The sequence below is a fragment of the Pelophylax lessonae genome, assembly GCF_965119305.1.
Source record: "Pelophylax lessonae genome assembly, chromosome: 1".
Taxonomy (NCBI): Eukaryota; Metazoa; Chordata; class Amphibia; order Anura; family Ranidae; genus Pelophylax; species Pelophylax lessonae.
Window position 1 is genome coordinate 133,103,823 of NC_138768.1, and position 17,926 is coordinate 133,121,748.

General features: G+C 39.9%; 1 protein-coding gene across 2 annotated transcripts in view; it reads left to right on the forward strand.

Annotated features, from left to right (window-relative positions):
* Positions 1-10,070: 10,070 nt before the first annotated feature.
* FAM169A (family with sequence similarity 169 member A) overlaps positions 10,071-17,926 on the forward strand; it is a 142,676-nt gene continuing 134,820 nt past the window's right edge. The window contains exon 1 of one of the 2 annotated variants that reach the window (XM_082256198.1): positions 10,071-10,299. The gene's annotated coding sequence lies outside the window, so the exon portion shown is untranslated. The other variant, XM_082256199.1, reaches the window with a different exon arrangement.

Consider the following 17,926-nt stretch of genomic DNA (forward strand, 5'->3'; position numbering starts at 1 on the left):
TGTAAGTTTTTTCTTTTTTTTGGATTATTAGTGCCGGTTCACACTTATGCAATGCGGGAAGGCTGCAAATTCGCAGCCTGTTCCCGCATCGCAAACGCACCCTTGGCAGTTCACACTGCCATATGCGATATGCTGGGGGTGTCAATGAAATGTTAACGACACCCCCAGTTTGATCGCATATCACAGTGCGATCTTTACAGTTCGCACAGGATGGATCGCACAAGTGTGAACCACTGTGTGATCCGATCCTGATGCGGCAAAAAAAAAGGGTCATGTGCGACTTTGCTGCGGGTGCAGTGCGAATTTAGCCATACAAATTGTATGGCTAAATTCGCACCACACAGCCGATCGCATGTAATGAAGGAGCAGTGCGCTCTGATATTACATGCGATCGCCGCAGCCGCACTAGTGTGAACCGGCACTTAAACTTTGCTTTGTTTATTTGTGTAGCTAACCATTATGCTTAAGCCAGGCTTTTCTAAAAATAAATTTCTTAATACATTGATTCCAGCATGGCTTCAACCTCGTCTCAACAAAAAAACAGAACCCAAAAAAGATAACAAAAAGATAAAAATCGCAGATGAAAAAAGAGTATTCCAAGAAAAATGGATGGATGAATACTTTTTTGTCAAGGCAAATACTAAGGCACTATGTTTAATTTGTAGGGAAAATGTGTCTGTTTTCAAAGAATACAATTTAAAGAGGCATTATACAGAAAGACATGCTTCAAAATTTGAAGCTTATCAAGGAATGTGTCGTAAAGACAAATTAACGGAATTGAAAAAAAGTCTGGCGTCCCAACAAGTTTTTTTTTAAAAAGTTACAACTGAAAATGACTGTATTATAAAAGCTAGTTATGTGGTAGCAAATCTGATTGCCAAAAAATCAAAACCTTTTACCGATGGTGAGTTTGTTAAACAATGTATGGAAAGCGTGGCAGATATTATTTGCCCTGATAAAAAAAAAAAGATTTTTCAAAAATCAGTTTATCTCACCAGACTATAGCCAGGCGAATTGAAGAAATAGGAAAATCTATTGAAAGAGCTTTGAAGACTAAAGCTGCAGATTTTAAATTTTATTCTTTGGCAATAGATGAAAGTACTGATGCTACAGATACAGCTCAACTTGCCATTTTTATTAGAGGTATTGATAACGAATATAATGTTACTGAAGAAATGGCTTCTTTGGTGCCATTAAAAGACACAACTAAATCTCTTGATTTGTACGAAGCGGTAAAAATGACATTAAACCGATTTTCGTTAACCCTTGTCAACATATCCGGTGTATCTACTGATGGCACCCCGGCGATGGTTGGTAAAAGTGAGGGACTTACAAAATTGATAGAAGATGATGCAATTGCCGAGGGCAACTCACATTTGATGAAGTATCACTGCATTGTACATCAAGAAAATGTATGTGCAAAGGCATTAAAAATGCATAATGTCATGCTAATTGTCATCAAAACAGTGAATTTCATAAGGGCCAAGGGATTGAATCATCGCCAATTCCAGGAGTTCCTTAAAAATATGGATGCGGATTATGGGGACATAATTTATTTTTCTGAAGTAAGGTGGCTAAGTCGGGGTAAAATGCTTAAAAGATTTTATGATTTGCGAAATGAAATCAAGTAATTTATGGAATCAAAAAGGAAAACTGTACCAGAACTCGAAGATGAAAAATGGCTCACAGATTTAGCATTTTTGGTGGATTTGACTGCTTATTTAAATGAGTTAAACATGCGTCTTCAAGGTGAAAACCAACTTATTACTTCAATGTTTCAAACCATAACGTTTGAAAAGAAACTTAAAGTATGGCAAGCTCAAGTTCTGGAAAATAATTTTATACATTTTAATACGTTGGCTAAACACAGTCCTGTGAACAGTGAGAAGTATGCATCCTTGCTTTTTGATTTGATACAGGAATTTGAGAACAGGTTTCAAGATTTCCGAAAAAATCATCAATACTTTGCTATATTTTCGACTCCATTCTCAGTTGACATAACTGCATTGCCTCCGAATTTTCAAATGGAATGCATAGAGTTGCAGTCAGACATTCAACTCAAAGAAAAATTTGACCATGTCTCTCTGCTGGACTTTTATAAGGCCTATCTTACCAAAGAAAAGTATCCCTCACTTCACAATCACGCCTTCTTCATGACATCTCTTTTTGGCAGCACGTACATTTGTGAGCAACTATTTTCAAGAATGAAGCACACAAAGAGTAAAATTAGAAGTAAAATTTCTGACGAGCACCTTGAAAACTCAATGAGAATTGCAACCACTTTCATCGAACCAGACATTGATGCATTAGTTTCTCAAAAACAAAGTCAAATATCCCACTAGTTTGTCCCGCTCTATAATTCTTCCTGTGGATCCACCTCACTCCTACACCCCACCACTCTGGACCGGCAGGGGTTTTCCCCGTGCGCACTGGGCTACCAAGCACAACTCTTTTTGTCACTCCGCAGTTATCCTACTTACTGAGAAGACGTTACTACCCTAAATAAAATAGCAGAAGCGAATAATACTGGGCTGCTGAACCTAACGCAACATGGCTAAGAACAGCAAGACTATGCCAGTAGCACCCTGACAAGGCTAAAAGCACTATTTGAGCAATTATGGGCCCAGTTGAAGGAGCGGTGTGCAGCAACACTCTCCACAGAGTCAGTGTGAACAGAAGTCTGGAGAGTCTTCTACAGGTAAATCACCCTTACAGGCTCAATCCAAGCCTTACTCTACTTACCTGTCCTCCTGGGATAAAGGCCAGATAGGGTTTGTCACCACACCGTCCACCTCAACGGAGAACTGCTAGCCAGCATTGTTGTCAGACCATATGGATTCTTAGTTATTTGCCACTTGGCCTTAGTGAGATACTGGGTCTGTGGTACAGAGACGTGGGCCTTTCTACAAGCCTGGGCTGGAGGGATGCTACTGGACTTTCCTGTTCACCTTTGAGTCTACCAGCAATGGGAGTCGGTTGAATGTCGGTGCCCTGATCTATGAAGGCTTACAATCCCCCAGGCCTCTGTAGCCACCATTTTATATTTTCTAGGTTTTCTCTTGTTTACACATTATTTTGACTCAGTGTTGTTTATGATTTGTTTGAGTTTGAGCGCTGCATTACTATGATGTTCTAGTCACCCAGTGGTACAAAAATTCTAATGTCTGGAAAGTTTTATGACATGTTATGTCAATATACTTACCTCAATAAAGAGATTGACATAAAAAAATTAAAATATCCCAATAGTTTTATGTTGCCCTGTTTTTTTTTTTTACATTTTATAATGGAAAATATAAAAAATAAATTATGTTTTATTACTTATATACCTTAACTATAGTATATATTTTATATGCGGCCCGAGAAAAAAATTTTGCACTCAATGTGGCCCAGAGAGGCCAAAAGGTTGGACACCCATGGTCTATAGAATGGCAGAGAGGTATAATAGAAAGAGCACAAGAGATTAGATGGCACAAAGGGAAAAGTGTGGGAATAGAAATGTACCAGAAGAAGGTAGAGGTATGATTCAAAAGAGGACAGGGTGATAGGCAAGAAGAAATGTGGGGGGGGGGGGGGGGTTAAGGAGGGGGGATGTAAAATGGAGGGGGAACAGGGACACGGCCGGGGAAACCCCCTCACATATGACTCAGGGGCTTCTTAAAGTAAAAGAAGTTAGAGATTGAGGTTGAGGTTAAGGTGATGAGTATACAGTAGTCCGGCCGTAGGGACCATATTATAAGGAATTTGGAATATGAGTCATTTATTATAGATGTGAGTCTCTTGTGAATCATTGTGCCCATAATCCATTGCTTTACCGCTGTTAAACTCAGGGTGGGTTGTCTCCATGGCTAGTCTATGGTCTGACAAGTGGCAAGGGTATTGTCTTACACTCGGTGGAGGTTAGATCAGTAATGGCAAACAAAATGGCTCCTGTCCCCACCTATAACTGGCCTTCACAGCAAGGAGCACATGGAAGGGCAAAGCATGCAAAACAAAGCCAGAAAAATTCCCAGCTCAACTCACTAACCAGTCTGCTTACCAACCGAATTATACTGTCTAGCAGTATGCGTTAAAAACAGGGGTTTAGTTAGCACACATTTGCAAACACATGCGTAAGCTTTAGGGCCACTTCACGGCTCCCTGTATTACCTGCAGTCCTAGCTCCTGTAAATTTGAGAGTCTCCACAGTGGAAGCACATGCATTCTAATGGATAGATAGGGGGCAGGTGGGCCTGGAGGTAGCCCAACCCTCCTTAAAGGCACAGGGGCACAATGGACGCCCAGCACATAGCACAATGGCAACAAATGTGTCCAGTGTGTCCCCTCACCAGTATACATTACTACCAAACAAAATGGCCTCTGCCCCCACCTATAACTGGCTTTCACAGCAAGGAGCACATGGAAGGGCAACGCATGAAAAATAAAACCAGAAAAATTCCCAGCTCAACTGACCAACCAGTCTGCTTACCAACCAAATTAACCTGTCTAATTTGGTTGGTAAGCAGACTGGTTGGTGAGTTGAGCTGGGAATTTTTCTGGTTTTGTTTTGAGATCAGGAATGGGCCTGTGAAAAAGTGCTTCATAAGAGTTACGGACCAAGTTTTTGTGGAGGATTGTTCATAGTATATTGTGGATCTGTATCCACAATCTTTGAACTTTGGGGCATGGATGTTAGTTGAGCATTTGGCTGCAGCCAGCCATATTTTATTCCAGCCGAGAGCCGTACGGCAGATTTTTTTTTTTGGTTATGCCCCTTTGACAGAAGCCAGCCGAACGTCTGTCAGACCGACTCCTGTACACACGGGCCTAATGTCAGACAGTTTCTATTGAATTTGCCAATTCCGCTTGACATTCGGCGCGTGTGTGCTATGCTTAAAACGTTTGTTACCCCAGCATTTCCTATTCATGATTTGTGCCTGCTGTACCATGTACTTGTATGAAGAAGTATTCTGTTCTCTTTGTATGGCTTCCATTGTGTGAAATCTCTGGTGTTCCTGCCAGTCCCTCTGCTTTCCTATTAAAAACTGAGCGTGCTAGGAAATAGAGCACATTGTGGTCAGCTCCCTAGCTGTGCTGGGAATCTAGCCTGCTCTCCTCCAATGACCAGACTTGTCCTGACACGCCCCCCTTCACAGCCATTCACTAGGAAGCTCAGTTTGCTGCTGCTTCTCCTCCCCCAAGCTGTTATGCAGCTGAGAAGAGAGGGAATGTGATCACTTTTAAAAAAGGGGATTATTTTATTTTTTTTTTATATATATGTATACATAAATGTTTTTCCTTTCATTTCAATTTTAAACTGAATGGGTTGTTTTACAAGGTGAAGGTTTACAATCACTATTGTTCTTGCATTTGCTTTGAAATGGTGTCCAAACAAGTATGAAATCTGTGTTCTCCTTAATGAGGGAGCTAATAAAATGAGAGATTTGGTTGAATTGAAAGAGTTCCCTGTATGGAAGATTCCAGTATTTCCAAAGGTGTGAGAATGTTTTGAAACCGTCCAACGTGAGAAGTTTATATGCGTATCAAACTTCTTTTGTGACCACCAGTTAAATGCCAGAGGTTTGTCAAAAGTGGGGGTGACTTAAGGGTTAGAAAGAATTCTTGATATTAGAAAAAGTCTGGTATTTTTTCAACTTCCTTTAACAGACCAAACTGTTCAACAGTTGCCCAAGTAGCCATTGGAGGTTTAGGACAAACCAATAAACACTGACAGGGGTGCTTACAATAATCAGCATTTATTTATTTATATAAAACCTTTATTCCAAAATGAAAAAGAAATGTTGCTGTAACTGCTTCAGGTTAGCTGGAGTTCAGCTTTAACTTGTTAGTCAAATGTTAAGCCAGGTATAAACTGTGAGTTCCCGCTGGGGTTGAACAAAAAAAACCCTGAAGTGCTCAGGAGGAGCTGCTGTACTAACAATCCAATTTTAGTACAGCGATCTCCCCTACTGAGTTATTGTGTTCTGACAGAGGAACAATGGAATCGCACAGAACGACCCCAAACCTTTTCTTCTAGGGTCCCCAGCTGGAGCGCCCGTCCCCTCCTCTCTGTCCAGTGGCCCCATGGGACCTTACTCACGCGTGCTCGCCCCCAAACCCCGCTGCTGAGTCCATTGACACGGACAGAGGGACTCGGACTCGGCCCCGCCCCCTCGTCACTGGCTTTGATTGACAGCACTAGGAGCCAACGAGACTAGTAAGTGAGGGGAGAGAAGAGCTGCAGACGTGCACAGCGCTGGATAGAATGAGGGCTCAGGTAAGAAAAAAGAGGATAAGGGGCAACATTCAATGCCTAAACATTTTTAGCCTAATGCAAGGAATGCATTAAAGCATTTGTTACCCTAAAAATAAAAAAAACACATACTGTTCCCCTAAAGCATGTTATACAGCACAGTGCTTGTGTTGTGTCATTTGGCCCCTTGTAACACCTAAAAAACCTGGCTGATCCTGCCAGTTTCTACCCTCCCCCCCTGTAAACTCACCACGTATATCCTGGCTGCTGAGCCCTTACACTGTGGTCAGTTTATGTGCCTCTGTCATCTGCAGACCTGCACTGTTCTCTCTGTTCTCCTCTCCCCCTCCCCTCCCTGCCTGTCTGCTCTTCAGTGCCCACACCTCCACTCCTGCTGCTCTTATATTTAATATAAAATAATCCCATAACACTAAGTGCTCCTGTGCCTGTGTTATAGAAAAAAAATGCCAATCGGTACCCTTATCAGAGCGGCTCCCGGCGATCATGTGATCACTTGTCTCTCTCTCTCTCCTCTCTTCTTATAGACGATGAATTATAGACGAAGGATTATAGCTGATGGATTATAGACGATGGATTATTGATGATGGATTATAGGTGATGGATTATAGACGATGGATTATAGGTGATGGATTATAGACTATGGATTATAGACTATAGACCAGGGTTTCTCAACCAGTGTGCTGCGGCACACTAGTGTGCCGTAAAGGGTTCCCAAGTGTGCCGTGGCAAAATGACCCCCATCCTATGCATTAACTAATCTGCTCTTTATTGATTCCTGGCTGGTCAGTTGATACAGCGGTGCCGGTCCGCTGTCTAATACTCGCTTCCCGCTGCCACAGGCACTCTGGAAGCTGTGTGGGCCTCCCGACACGCGTCCTTCCAACCGATGACGTCATCAGTTGCTATGGGAGGGGCGGCACACAAGCAAGGGCTTGCTGGACAATTGAGCCGGGAGACGCTAACTGGCGGGAGAGAGAAACCAGGAAGGAGGATTTTCTGTGCCTGCATGTCAGCTCTGTGAGGTACACAGGATTATGTGGCATAACTTCTTTTAATATTTTACCTACTTAAAGCGGAGTTCCACCCTGGGAATACTTTTTTTAATAAAAATACCCCCGGGACAGTCAGGGCTAGTACATTCCACAATGGCTAGCCTCTGAACTGTCCCCGGTTGCACTTACCTTTTAGGAGAAATACTTACCTGGAAAAAGTATTATCCAGCGCTGCCATCCCAGGTGTGGGCAGCTTGCCCCGCCGTCACTTCCGGTGCACGCGCGTCATCCCTCCACAGCTTCTGGGCATGCCCAGAAGCTGTTTAGAAGGGAATGACGCGCACGCACCGGAACTGACGTCGGGGCCGGTGCAGGCGCATTGATCCTGGGAGCGATGATGTTCAGCTCCCAGGAATCATTGCAAAGCCAGGAAGTGACGAATCGCCGTGGCTGCTGAGGGGAGAAAGAAGGAAGTAAGGTAAGTGTATTTTCTTCTATACGAGGTAAGTAAAAAAAAAAAAAAATTGCGATTATCCATTTGTTTTTCAGGTGACCCGGAGCGAGAAGATGGAGGTAAGTATAAATTTAGGGTGGAACTCCACTTTAATAAACATTAATATATATGTAATTTAAATATATGTGGGTTTATAAAAGAAAAAAAGATAAAGAAGCTTGTTTTAACTACTGTATTACTATATTATACTGATCATGATAACAGTACTTTTTTTTTTTTTTATATTGTATTCTGCTTACAGATTTTTCTTTTTTTTTCTTTTGTATTCTACTTGCATGTCTGCTGCAGTTTTGTCTGTGTGCATATATATATGTCTGTATGTGTGTGTGGTGTATGTATGTTACTTTTAATCCTGACCCCCCCCCCCCCCCCCCTCCCTTTATCCTGTACCATCAGAAATGCTTTTTTAGGGATTCCTGTACCATCAGAAATGTTTTTTAGGGCTTGTTTGTGATAGCAGCAAGGACTGCTGCTCCTTTGAAAAGCAATCCATTCTCAGGTCGCTTTTCTGAGGCATTTGACTGGCGGTAAAGAGGCATTATGTTGCCTCCTCACCACCTGTTTTAAGCCTGTAAATGCAGCATCACTACACGCAACCGTACAATGCACACAGTTGCAGGGTAGTTGCAGTGCAGCCCCATTCACCCTGGGTATACCTCCAGCTGCAACCACAGCATGTGTAAACCCCCAGCTGCTGCCTCTGCAGCTAAAGGGGGAGAAGTTGGGGGTGGTAAAAACAGCTCAACAATGTGGTTTTACCACCCCTCCAACCTGACATGTGAACAAGCCCTTGGTTCACATCTGCATGGCTGCGTGCTGCATGTAGGGCAGCCATTCATTTCAATGGGCTTCCCTACCTGCAGAAATGCAGAGAAAGAAGTCCCAGACCTTTTTTTTTTTTCATTTTACGCCGCACCAAAAGCACCCCATGTTTGTTAATGTGTGGGGTACCATCAGGAATTATTGGCACTTCTAAAGAGCAGAGCATTTTTGTGTGTGTCAGGAATGAGCGCAATTGTGTGCGCATTCCCCGACATACAGGAACGAGAACTGAACCTTGGACAGGGGTGCCTCAGGACTAAAGATACATTTCAAGGGCGCCCCGACTGGAAAAAGGTTGAGAAACACAGCTATAGACTATAGAATATGGAGTTTAGACTATGGATTATAGAGTATGGATTATAGACTATGGACTATAGATTATGGACTATAGATTATAGACTATGGATTATAGAGTATGAACTCTGAACTATAGACTATGGACTATAGACTATTGATTATAGACTATGGACTATTGACTGGGGATTGTAGACTAAGGACTGTGGATTATAGACTATAGGTTATAGATTATAGACAATTAGACAATGGACTATAGATTATAGACTATAGACTGTGGGTTATAGACTAAGGGTTATAGAGTATAGACTATGGCCTATGGGGCTTGTAGTGTGCATAGAGCAGACCACAACTAATGTGCACTGCATATTCCAAACGTAAGTGAGGGGGAAATGAGACGTTCAGGAGCTACCGAGGATGCTATAAGGAGGTACAATAAAACACAGTTAGAAACAATTTAATGAAAAATAGAATACAGGGCCATTAAGTAGTGGATGTGTATTAATCATGTTTGGAGAATAAGAATATTGTTTAGTGTCACTTTAACCCCTGCAGTGCTGGGAGAATGGAGGACAGCTGCTGAGGTGTTTTTTTTACTGCCAGAAGTGGGATTAAAGTCAATTTAATGTATCATTACAAAATGTCAAACCATCCAATGGCTGGTGTAATAACTGATCACATGTGCAGCACCATGCCAGTTACAGATCAATGAAATTCTAAGATGGCAGCTTCCTTGGCTGAAAAGTATAGGAGGGTTTAGTTCCGCTTTATACTCATCTTCAAGTCAACAATACGCCATCCTGGAACTCCCCACCGGCCGCTGACATTTTCGGGCAGCCAGCTTCTGAGTCTTGCTTGCCGACCGCTGTCATTGGCCAGGCAGAGATGACATCACTCCCATACATGTGTGGGAGTTCTGTCAGCTTTAGCATTGCCGAATTTGGACGCACCTCACTGTACAGGGGCGGTCAGGCAGGTAAGTAGCTTTCATACAGAAAAGACAAAGCATATCTCTTATGCATTAAATATCCTGCCTGTCTGCCCATTGTTAGTTTCCAGCATAAAGTTCCACTTTAAATAATATTTGCAGATGACACTGATAAAATGAAGTACATTGTAGTGAGAGATCCTCCAATCAGGGAGCATGCTAGAAATCAGTCCAGCTGGTCTCTGTCCTATGTGATCACATGATCTGCTCCTCTACTCCTATAATAACAGTCAGTACATGAGCGCATAGTCCCGTACTACCTCTCCTATACACACAGCTCACCCACCGCCAGCGGCATTTCCCAGCCAGTGCAGGTGTTACGTCACAGGGGCAGAGGCAGCGGACAGCGCCGCACAGCGCCGGCACGGGGGACTGCAGGCAGCTGTCAATCACACATCCCAGCAGCAGCGAGCGCCCGGGGAGGACAGACATTGTCTAGGTGAGTGATGGCGGCTGGCAACCCCCCGTGTCAGTGACCCTGATCTATATCACCATCATCATCATCACAGCCTCCTCCTCCTCCCTCCTCTCCCCCCATAGCGGCCGCACGGCTCTCTGCTTCTCCTATTCCATATCAGGTGGTAAGTACAATGCGTGACCCGGACTCAGGTGGGCTCCCCCTTCTCATCTCATATCCTCCTCTACATGATCGATCCATCGCTCCGAACTGTCATCATCACCGAGCCTTGTTATCAGTGCAGCCCGGTACACGGGGACAGCGACAGTGCTGTGTGTGCGGGGAGCCCGAGACATGGACATCCATGGGCCGCTCCGAGCCCTGCCTCCAATCTCCACATTATATACTATATACCCTCTATACATATACTCATCTATACCTTCTATACATATACTCATATATACCCTCTATACATATACTCATATATACCCTCTATACATATACTCATATATACCCTCTATACATATACTCATATATACCCTCTATACATATACTCATATATACCTTCTACAGAAATACACACATATACCTTCTACAGAAATACTCATATATACCTTCTATAGATATCCACATATATACCTTCTATACATATACTCATATATACCTTCTACAGAAATACTCATATATACCTTCTACAGAAATACACACATATACCTTCTATACATATACTCATATATACCCTCTATACATATACTCATATATACCTTCTACAGAAATACTCATATATATCTTCTATAGAAATACACACATATACCTTCTATAGATATACTCATATATATACCTTCTATAGAAATACTCATATATATACCTTCTATAGATATCCACATATATACCTTCTATATAATAATACTCATATATATATACCTTCTATAGAAATACACATATATACACCTTCTATAGTAATACTCTATATATATTCATATATACCTTCTATATAAATACTTATATATATATATATATATATATATATATATATATACATATATATATATATATATATATATATAATCTTCTATAGATATACTCATATATACCTTCTATAAAAATACTCATATATATGCCTTCTATATAAATATTGATATAATATATACCTTCTATAGTTATACTCATATATATATATATATATATACCTTCTATAGAAATACACATGTATACCTTCTATAGATATACTCATATATATCTTCTATAGATATACTCTTATATATCTTCTATAGATATACTTATATATATATATATATATATATATATATATATATATATATATATATATATATATACCTTCTATAAAAATACTCATATATATGCCTTCTATATAAATATTGATATAATATATACCTTCTATAGTTATACTCATATATATATATATATATATACCTTCTATAGAAATACACATGTATACCTTCTATAGATATACTCATATATATCTTCTATAGATATACTCTTATATATCTTCTATAGATATACTTTATATATATATATATATATATATATATATATATATATATATATATATATATATATATATATATATATACCTTCTATAAAAATACTCATATATATGCCTTCAATAGAAATACTGATATATACCTTCTATAGATATACTCATATATATATATATTCTCGTATACATAGATAGATAGATATCTACTATATATATATATATATATACCTTCTATAGAAATACTCATATATATGTACCTTCTATAGAAATTCTCATTTATACCTTCTATAGAAATACTGATATATATACCTTCTATAGATATACTCATATATACCTTCTATAGAAACACTGATATATACCTTCTATAGATATACTCATATATACCTTCTATAGAAATACTGATATATACCTTCTATAGATATACTCATATATATCTTCTATAGATATACTTATATATGCCTTCTATAGAAATAATCACATATATATATATACCTTTATAGATATACTCATATATAACTTCTATAGAAATACTTATATATACCTTCTATAGAAATACACACATATATATATATATATACCTTCTATAGAAATACTCATATATACCTTCTATAGATATATACATGTATACCTTCTATATAAATATTCATATATACCTTCTATAGAAATACGCATATATACCTTCTATAGATATCCACATATATACCTGCTATAGATATATACATGCATACCTTCTATATAAATACTCATATAAACCTTCTATAGAAATACACATATATACCTTCTATAGAAATACTCATATATATATATATATATATATATATATATATACCTTCTATAGATATACACATATATACCTTATAGATATATACATATATACCTTCTATAAAAACACTCCTATATACCTTTTATAAATATACTGATTTATACCTTCTATAGAAATACTCATATATACCTTCTATATAAATACATATATATTTACTTTCTATAGAAATACTTATATATACATTTTATAGATATACTGATTTACAGTATCTCTCAAAAGTGAGTAAACCCCTCACATTTTTGTAAATATTTATTATATCTTTTTATGTGACAACACTGAAGAAATGACACTTTGCTACAATATAAAGTAGTGAGTGTACAGCTTGTATAACAGTGTAAATATAATGTCTAAACCGCTGGCAACAAAAGTGAGTACATCCCTAAGTGTACATGTCCACTCCCCGATGTAATGTGACTCTTTAGTGTTACAAGGTCTCAGGTGTGAATGGGCAGCAGGTGTGTTAAATTTGATGTTATCGCTCTCACTCTCTCATACCGGTCACTGGAAGTTCAACATGGCACCTCATGGCAAAGAACTCTCTGAGGATCTGAAAAAATGAATTGTTGCTCTACATAAAGATGGCCTAGGCTATAAGAAGATTGCCAAGACCCTGAAACTGAGCTGCAGCAAGGTGGCCAAGACCATACAGCGGTTTACCAGGACAGGTTCCACTCAGAACAGGCCTAGCCATGGACGACTAAAGAAGTTGAGTGCATGTGTTTAGCATTATATCCAGAGGTTGTCTTTGGCAAAAAGACATATGAGTTCTGCCAGCATTGCTGCAGAGGTTGAAGGGGTGGGGGGTCAGCCTGTCAGTGCTCAAACCATGCACCGCACACTGCATCAAATTGGTCTGCATGGCTGTTGTCCCAGAAGGAAGCTTCTTCTAAATATGATTCACAAGAAAGTCCACAAAATTTTTTATGAAGACAAGCAGACTAAGCACATGGATTACTGGAACCATGTCCTGTGGTCTGATGAGACCAGGATAAACGTATTTCGTTCAGATGGTGTCAAGCGTGTGTGGAGGCAACCAGGTGAGGAGTACAAAGACAAGTGTATCTTGCCTACAGTCAAGCATGGTGGTGGGAGTGTCATGGTCTGGGGCTGAATGAGTGCTGCCAGCACTGGGGAACTACAGTTCATTGAGGGAACCATGAATCTCCTCCATTTGGAGAGTGGGCCACATGGCAGTATTCCAACATGATAACCACCCCAAAAACACCTCCAAGACAACCACCGCTTGCTAAAGAAGCAAGAGAACCACCGCTTGCTAAAGAAGCTAAAGAAGAAGGGTAAAGGTGAGGGACTGGCCAAGCATGTCTCCAGACCTAAAGCCTATTGAGCATCTGTGGGGCATCCTCAAACAGAAGGTGGAGGAGCGCAAGGTCTCTAACATCCACCAGCTCTGTGATGTCATCATGGAGGAGTGGAAGAGGACTCCAATGGCAACCTGTAAAGCTCTGGTGAACTCCATGCCCAAAAGGGTTAAGGCAGTGCTGAAAAATAATGGTGGCCACACAAAATTTTGACACTTTGGGCCCAATTTGGACATGTACACTTAGGGGTGTACTCACTTTTGTTGCCAGCGGTTTAGACATTAATGGCTGTGTGTTGAGTTATTTTGAGGGGACAGTAAATTTACACTGTTATACAAGCTGTACACTCACTACTTTACATTGTAGCAAAGTGTCATTTCTTCAGTGTTGTCACATGAAAAGATACAATAAAATATTTACAAAAATGTGAGATACCTTTCATAGAAATACTCATATATACTGTACCTTTCATAGAAATAATTATAATTATATATATCTTCTATAGAAATACAGATATATACCTTACATATAATTACATATATACCTTCTATAACTACAGCCATATACTTTGAACAAACACAGGCACATCTACAGATGTCATCATGTCCATACACATTTTACAAATACAGACATGGCTGTATACCATCTACAAATACTGGCTGTATATACCTCGCATTGCTTTATACCTAAAACAAACACAGGCATAGTCATATACCTTTTTACAAATACAAGCATGATTGTATATCTTCTATAAATACAGACATTTCCATATATCTACTACAAATATAGACGTGGCCATAGATACCTTCTATATATCTTCCTTTAATAGTATGACCATATACCTTCTACAAATACAGACATGGTCATATATACCTTCTACAATGAGGCATGGTCATATATTCCTTCTACAAATACAGGCACATCCATATACCTTCTACAAATAGCATGGTCTTATACCTTTCACAAATTACAACATGACCGTATACCTTCTACAAATAAAGACATGCGTATATACTTTCTACAAATAGGTATAGGCATATACCTTCTTCAAATGTCAGCATGTCTGTTTATTTTATACAAATAAGGGCCTGTCCATATACATGTACAAATGCCAGGCTGCCTGTATACCTCCTTCAAATAAAAGCCTGTCCTTATACCTTCTACAAACTCATGCACTTTCATATACCTTCTGCAGATACACATGGTCATATACCTTTTACAAAAATGCATGGTCATATACCTTCTACAGGTACACATGGTCATATACCTTCTACATATACACATGGTCATATACCTTCTACAGGTACACATGGTCATATACCTTCTACAGGTACACATGGTCATATACCTTCTACAGATACACATGGTCATATACCTTCTACAGGTACACATGGTCATATACCTTCTACAGATACACATGGTCATATACCCTCTACATATAGACATGGTCATATACTTTCTACAGGTACACATGATCATATACCTTCTACATATAGACATGGTCATATACCTTCTACAGGTACACATGGTCATATACCTTCTACATATAGACATGGTCATATACCTTCTACAGATACACATGGTCATATACCTCCTACAGGTACACATGGTCATATACCTTCTACAGATACACATGGTCATATACCTTCTACAGGTACACATGGTCATATACCTTCTACAGATACACATGGTCATATACCCTCTACATATAGACATGGTCATATACTTTCTACAGGTACACATGATCATATACCTTCTACATATAGACATGGTCATATACCTTCTACAGGTACACATGGTCATATACCTTCTACATATAGACATGGTCATATACCTTCTACAGATACACATGGTCATATACCCTCTACATATAGACATGGTCATATACTTTCTACAGGTACACATGGTCATATACCTTCTACATATCTACATATAGACATGGTCATATACCTTCTACAGGTACACATGGTCATATACCTTCAACAGATACACATGGTCATATACCTTCTACAGGTACACATGGTCATATACCTTCTACATATAGACATGGTCATATACCTTCTACAGGTACACATGGTCATATACCTTCAACAGATACACATGGTCATATACCTTCTACAGGTACACATGGTCATATACCTTCTACAGGTACACATGGTCATATACCTTCAACAGATACACATGATCATATACCTTCTACAGGTACACATGGTCGTATACCTTCTACAAATAGGCATGGACATATACCAAAAATATTGTGTTGCGCTGTTGTTAGAGCTATGTTGCTCAAATCATTAAGTGCTCATATAATAAAGTGCAAATAGTGCAAAAGCATTTCATATACACTGCTGAAAAAAATGAAAGGAACACTTTGAAAACACATCAGATCTCAATGGGGAAAAATATCATGCTGGATATTTACACTGATATGGACTGGGTGATGTGTAAGGAACAAAGGATGCCACATGGTTTCATTGAAATGAAAATTATCAGGCTACAGAGGGCTGAATTCAAGCACACCCCTAAAATCAAAGTGAAAAAATGATGAAGCAGGCTAGTCCATGTTGCTGTAATTTCATTGCAGCAACTCAAAATGGCACTCGGTAGTTTCTATGGCCTCCATGTGTTTATGCCTGACAATGTCGGGGCATGCTCCTAATGAGAAAACGGATGGTGTCCTGGGGTAATTCCTTCCAGATCTGGACCAGGGCATCACTGAGCTCCTGAACAGACTGAGGTGCAACCTGGCGGTGTCGGATGGACCGAAACATAATGTCCCAATTGGATTTAGGTCAGGAGAGTGTGGGGGCCATTCACTGTTTTCAATTGCTTCATCCTCCAGGAACTGGCTACATACTTCGCCACATGAGGCTGGGCATTGTTGTGTACCAGGAGGAACCCAGGACTCACTGCACCAGCGTAGGGTCGGACAATGGGTCCAAGGATTTCATTCCGATACCTAATGGCAGTTAAAGTGCCATTGTCTAAACTGTAGAGGTTTGTGCTTCCCTCTATGGATATGCCTCCCCAGACCATCACTGACCCAAAACCAAACCAGTCATGCTGAATGATGTTACAGGCAGCATAACGTTCTCCACAGCTTCCCCAGACCCTTTCACAACTGTCATATGTGCTTAGGGTGTACCTGCTCTCATCTTTGAAAAGCACAGGGCGCATGTTAGAAGACCTGCCAATTCTGGTGTTCAATGGCAAATGCCAATTGCGGTCCATGGTGCCAGGCAGTGAGCACAGGGCCCACAAGAGGATGTCCGACCCTCAGGCCACCCTCATGAAGTCTATTTCTGTTTGTTTGGTCAGAGACATTCACACCAGTGGCCTGCCAGAGGTCATTTAGTAGGGCTCTGGCAGTGCTCATCCTGTTGCTCCTTGCACAAAGGAACAGATACCGGTCCTGCTGATGGGTTAAGGACCTTCTTCAGCCCTGTCCAGCCCTCCTAGAGTAACTGCCTGCCTCCTGGAATCTCCTCCATGCTCTTGAGACTGTGGTGGGAGACACAGCAAACCTTCTAGCAATGGCACATATTGATGTACTATCCTGGAGGAGTTGGACTGCCTGTGCAACCTCTATAGAGTCCAGGTATCGCCTCATGCTACCAGTAGTGACACTGACCCTAGCCAAATGCAAAACGAGTGAAAAACAGAAAAGATAAGTAGAGAAAAAAAATGTCAGTAGTCTCCACCTGTAGAACCATTCCTGTTTTCAAGGTCGTCTCATTGTTGCCCATCTAGTGCACCTGTTATTAATTTCATTAACACCAAAGCAGCTGAAACTGCTTAACAACCCCCTCTGCTACTTAAATTACCAGATTAATATCCCAGGAGCTTAATTGACTTAATGCTATACTCTGATTAAAACGTCTCCTTTAATATTTTTAAGCAGTGTATATATATATATATATATATATATATAGGTATATATATATATATATATATACACACACACACACAATGAATGTGAACATGTACAATGTTAGTTGATTGTAAACACCAAAGTGTCAAAACATT